The 6,424-nt window shown below is 30.5% G+C and overlaps 1 long non-coding RNA gene across 1 annotated transcript; it reads left to right on the forward strand.

Annotated features, from left to right (window-relative positions):
- Positions 1-520: 520 nt before the first annotated feature.
- Positions 521-1,000, forward strand: LOC145119222 (uncharacterized). The gene is made up of 3 exons (XR_013713752.1): positions 521-554; positions 736-829; positions 951-1,000. It is a non-coding gene; the product is annotated as an uncharacterized LOC145119222 (long non-coding RNA).
- Positions 1,001-6,424: the final 5,424 nt, after the last annotated feature.

Raw genomic sequence — 6,424 nt, forward strand, 5'->3', positions numbered from 1 at the left:
CCGAGGATCGCTGCTGATGTCTACCCTTCACCTTCGTTTCCTGCTTGGTACACGTCTTGTGTTTCATGTTATCTCTTTCCTCACTCTTAACGACTAATCCCTTGGCTCCAATCACCATTAATGCTCTCACGCCTTCCTCACTGTATGCTGGAGACGAAGGTCCAGGACACCTTGCGTCCCTCTGTCATAACGTAGAACAAGATGCTTTAATGGCACACGTCTTACACCAACAATTTTGCTTTTTATGGTTCTATGGTCGTTTTCTGTCTTCATCAATAACTCAATTTCATCTCCTTTTTTTTTCAATTTCCCCCTTATATTGGTTCTCTTAACAGCTTCAATTTGAAGAAATTGAAGGAATTAGAAGCTATTCATCCATCGATTGTATAAGATGTATGGGATTTGAGATCTTGATGTGGCTAGGGAGGAGTATTTGTTGGTCCACCACATGTTCGATGAAATGCTTAACAAACAATACTGGGTTAAACCTGATGACAATGAATCCAGTTTCAACAATTAACTTAAGATCTATCCACATGATGGAAACTGGAAAGGTGAGTGTGGTGTGCAGGGGAAAACCTTTCCCAACTCGACATTTCCTACCTATTATCCTTCTTTGTTTATTTCTTCATAATTTATTTAATGTAGCTCAACTTACGGGTTTTCATTCAAATTAGTTCTCAAGCTATCATTTGTGATTGAGTTTGAGTTTTTATTTGATTGATTTTGTTGTAGAGTCAAGTCAGGGGTTGTTGGTGACAATCAATTATACGAGGGCATTACCGAATCATCATTATAATGAAAGAGTGAAGCAGGTCGTACTAGACAGGTAAAGCCAATAAAACACTCATTAAAATCATTTTGTTGACCTGTAAATTCTTTCAGAATGAGGGCAATATTCTTTTATAGTAAATAGGGCTTTAGTTTGACAAAGGCTAATATTATTTCAGAATGAAGAAGGGTAATATTCTTCACATGTAATCCTGCAAATTGATCAGACGTAGACAACCAAAAAAGCCATGGAAGCTTTAATTTTATTCTTTTACAATGATATTGTTCTCTAAGAATGAAATCAAATTTTATTCTTTAATTTTTTTTCATATCAGAATGCAAACACGTGTTCATTCTATGATAATATATATATTACATAAAACATGTGTTGCTAGTAATTTTGACATAATACATTTATACATGCTTTAGAATGTTTATGCATATAGAAGAAAAGACTATGATTTAAGTTCATTCTGTAAGAATATTATTGTTGTATTCTGATAGAATTGTAGTTAATTATGTGTATGTTTAATGTGCAGTTGTTACAAGTTTATCACTACAAATTACTTGGCAATGAATTTCTGGTAGAAATGGCTTGAAGACCTGATGAGAAAGGCTTGAAGAATGAATTAAAGAATGATCACACTCACTGTTTTAAGAATCTTGTTATTTTTTTAAGAATTATACTTGTTATTCTTTCAGAATGTTTGTTATTATTCAATGAATCACAATCATACAATGTAATTATTTGGTATATTATTATTTCAAGAATCGATTTTGTGTAGTCTTTCAGAATGTATTTACTAGTTTATGGTTGACATTCTGTCATTCTGACAGAATAAAATCGAAAAGTATATTTACTAGTTTATGGTTAAAATTCTATCATTCTGACAGAATAAAATCGGATTTTTAATTTTAAATTAATTTAAAATATTCAGATTTTTAAAAACAAAATAAATTAATTATCCCTAAAAATCCGAAAATTTCCTTTTTTAATATAGGTTAATTGACTAAAATGCCCTTATGCTCAAATTTGTGTGATTATATGATACATGTTATCATATTCTACTATCATAGACCCTCAGATCATGACTTTTGATTATATTCCATCCAATGGTCCAGATCTGTGCATTCTGACACACAATAGTTACTAGAAACAAAATAACCTAACCTTATATATATATATATATATATATATATATATATATATATATATATATATATATATATATATATATATAGTAATTATAAAATTTTATATATGTAATGTACAAGATTTGTCTAGTATATATAGAGAGAAATTTTTAGAAAAGTCATTATATTTTAGACAAAACTGCAAAAATAGTCCCTGTGGTATGCATTTTTTTTGGGTTTTAGTCCAAACCCGACTTTTTTGGCTTCGTGACCTTTTTGGCCATGTTTGTATGTAAATTTAGTCTCTCGTAAAATTGAAATGACTGTAATGCCCTTCTGGTATATTTTTTTATGTTTTTTCTATTTAATTTAAATGAAAAAGTAAATAAATAATTAATTTGGGCCTACATCTCTCTATCTCTCTTTCTCTCTCTCTCTCTCTCTCTCTCTCTAGGATGGGAATCTGTTGCTTTTGTTGTTGAATTATCATCTCCTTGACTTTCTTCATGAACTCTTCTTGTTTTGTTCTTCCTCTTTGTTGCAAATTCATGAGTTAATGTGCTGAATTCAAGAGATTTATAAAAGGTACAAGTGTTGTAACTTATAATGAACTGTAAAATGTAAATGCCAACCTCTGTTCTAAGTTTGAAAGGTCATTGGGAGGTAGCCTTGAGTGTTCGTCTTTTCCATTTGCCGCCTCCAAAACTTGAAGATGATGAATTAGAACTCTCCATAGTAGAATAAAAGTTAATAAATCAACATAAACAAGAAGCAACGATCTCGATTTTAGAAAAACAATGATGAATGATGACTTACGTTTCTTCTGCTTTGACGACCACCTCCTAAAATCTTGTTTGAAGTGCTAAAACGTAGAAATAAACCCATTTAGAATCGAAATTAAGCATGTTTAACAGAAATGTCATGGCAAAGTTTTTAGATGATGATCAACCAACCTCCCATGGTTGCCATCAAGTGAAGAACACAACCCTAGATTTCCTGCAGTGAGTAAGAGATCAGATGGGTTGAATGAAGTAGATGAGAATCGTCTCTCAGGATTGTTGTTTGTCTGATCTTCGAGTTCATCCTCATTTGAATCTGGTAACGTGAGAATATTCTCGAAGGCCTTGACCAAATTCAAAACTCTTCCAAATCCAGGTTCAGGAATACTCTTTCTTGCTTCATCCAACAGTTTCTCCCTTCTCCTCTTATCACCGGACGTCTCAAAAATGTCACACACAAACATTTGTCCGAATTACCACTAGCATTACACTTACAATCGACTAAAATTGGGGTTTTATCCTTGTCTCTCTTCGAATTCTTCTTCGCCACCACAAACTTCCTTTCTCGAATCTTGTTCTTGGGAGAAGGTGAATAGATCTGATTAGGTTTCTTCATCGCCTATTTCTGGACTTTAGTCGCTGATTTGACTGATGGGGAATTCAAGGCTTTCGGATTAGGGCTAGTAACGTTAGGGTTTGCATTCTCTAGTAGCTTTGACTTGCTGGAATACTTCGACTTCGACGGTGTCAGTGGCACTGCTCTGGTGTTCTTGCTGTTCGGTTCCATCGGAAAATCGTCGGAATAAGGAGGAGATTAGTTGTAGAGAGAGATGACGGGGCTTGTGGGATTCACTTTATCAGAGAGACAGAGAGAGAGAGAGAGATAGAGAGAGTATGTGGGTCCCTATTTTTATCTTTTATATATAAATAGTTATAGGAAAAAAAGAAAAATGGAAAATAAATATAATAAGGGCAATTTAGTCTTTTTAATTTACCGAATGACCAAAATTACAAGCAAACTACCTCAAAATGACCATCACTCCAAAAAAGTCATGGTTTGGATTAAAACCCCAAAAAATTGCATACCGCAGGGACCATTTTTGCAAATTTGTCTATATTTTATCTGAAAAGCTATTATTTTATTATTATCTTTCCAAAAAAAAACATTTCAAGTTTATAACAAAATTATGTAAAACCATCAATATTTTTAAAAGTTCGTATATAATAATTTTTTTGACCGAATTTTACAAGCTTACATACACAAACTTTATTGAGGTGACCACTATGTGATAAATATATGGCCACATACATAAAATTTTGATGTATTAATTTGCTTTTTTTTTTTTTTTTGGATCTACCTCCTTCGTAACTATAAACTATTTATTGGTTTAAAGCACATACTTTGAGAACCAAGGTTCATTATATTTGTTTTTTTTTTACGATGTAAATCTGTAATATCATTACAACATTTACCGAAGACAAAAATAAAAGAAACAATGGTAAAACAACATTCATAACTTCATTTGCATAAATTCTTTTAGGCTTCTTACTATTCAACTCCTCGTGCATATTATAGTCTTTTTCTTGTGATATACATTTACTAATAAAAGATCAATACACTTAAAACTTTCTTAATTCTTTGTTGCATCGAACACATAAACCATATAAGTTACATAAATTACAATAATCACTCTAATATTAAATTTTTTTCAATAGTGTACCTGATAAAAACACTCATAATATTTTTAACTTTGGTTGATTTTTTTTATTTTCAATGTGTCCATCTTTTGGGTGTAATTGAGTTGAGATAACATGAGATATTCGACTGGCTTGAAAAATACTCAAAATCTACTTGTTTCAATAAAATTTTAACTCCAACTCGAGCTAGTCGAGGATATCATCAATTCAAACTTGAGTATTGGAATACTCGGCCCGTAAAACTCATGTGCTTAACTGAACTTAGTTATATTTATATATTACCCTTTATTTTCATTCATATTTACATAAAATCAAGTTGAATTAAGTTGAGCTCAATAGATTATTTGAGCTTAATTATATTTACACATTTACATTTTAGTAGGGTTGGTCATCTTTGTAATGTTGGTTATGATTGAAAATGATTATTTGAGCTTAATTACAACCTACAATAACTTCATGTCTAAAAAACCCTAATGAACTAGGTTCTCAAAATTTATGCTTGAAAATGATATAGAGCTCATGGTAGGAAGTAGGTTGATCGATCAATAAGACAATTAAAACCGATTTAATCTACAAATTTTTAACTTATGTGGACATTTATTCGCCACAAAAATATCATTTCAATATGATTTGTGTAAGTAAGCTTCTAGAAACATGGTAAACGGTTTTATGTAGTAAAAAAAATTGTTTTCCAAAAATTTCTTTTACTAAACTTTTTTTCTAATTGTTTTTTTTTTTTTTTTTTTTTTTTTTTTTTTTTTGTAACTAGTTTATCTTCTAAAAACAAAAATAATAAAATAGTGTTTCCTTAAATACAATGTTAAAAATTTGATGACTTTTCTAATTCTCGTATATATCTTATCTTTATAATAAATATTATAAAGGAGATCACCATATTCATTTGCAATATCCACAATTTCTCAAATTTTAACTAATTAATAACAACTCAAGAGTTTTTAGCTTATATCTTAAAATTACTTAACTAAATCAATTTGTATGTTTCTAAAATTAATGTCATTTACTAATGACTTTTATTTTATTTTCCACTCTTTAAAACATTTTTAACCATATTAGTAGTATATAAGTAATATTTTTCTAAAAAAAAATATCGTTGAAGTGGTTTGTGATTAAAGTATCAAAAGTTGAAGATATATGAAGAGTTAAAGAAATAGTTCTTATTGCATAAAAAAATGGAAATTTTATTATTTTTATCAATATATTAAATATATTAAGCATATGAGGAGTTCTACATATTCTTTTTGTATGAGTTTATCAGAGTTTAATATGCTTCTTAAATACAAATTTTAAAATATATATGTTTTTATGTTTTTATGTTGATAAAACTTATATTACTTTCATACTATTTGTTATTTGTCATATATATATATAGAGAGAGCTAGGTTCAAATGTTTCTAGCAACTATTATGTGCATGAATGCACCAATAGGAAATTAGGAAAAAATAAATCATTAAATAAATCATTTAAGAGTATTATAGTAATCTTTGCATAGTTAATTATGGTAGATCAACAACAATTCCTTATATCACGCCAAGAAGCAAAGATAAATATAGAACATTTGCCCTAAATCGATTTCACCGCTTCCCACCACCCATGTAGTTCGATTTCACCATTTCTCTCTGTCTTCTCTATTTGTTCCATATTCAAGCCCTAAATCTATTGACCCTTTTCATCCGTCATCATCATCATCATCATCATTCTGTGTAGAAAGAAAAGAGAGAAAAGGATTTCTTGTTTGATTGAGTAAGATGTATCGAGACTTTGAGGCGCCAAGAGAGAAATTCATCCTCTGCGAAGTAATCGAACCCGAGGCTGCCAAGCGTGGTTGTTTTCATTCGAGTAAAGCCTAAGAGGGGATCAGAGAAAAGCTGTAAAAGATGAAGAAGAACAAAAATTTCCAAAAACGAAGTATAGTAGACGAAGAAGATGAACAAACAGGAGTTACAGAAGATAGCAATGAGATGCGGTGCGTGGTGTTCTTCACTCTTTCTCTTTATGAGCTGGGTTTCTTCTCCAATTTCATT

Source organism: Lactuca virosa, chromosome 6 (genome assembly GCF_052849685.1).
Source record: "Lactuca virosa cultivar CGN04683 chromosome 6, Lactuca_virosa_CGN04683_v6, whole genome shotgun sequence".
Lineage (NCBI taxonomy): Eukaryota > Viridiplantae > Streptophyta > Magnoliopsida > Asterales > Asteraceae > Lactuca > Lactuca virosa.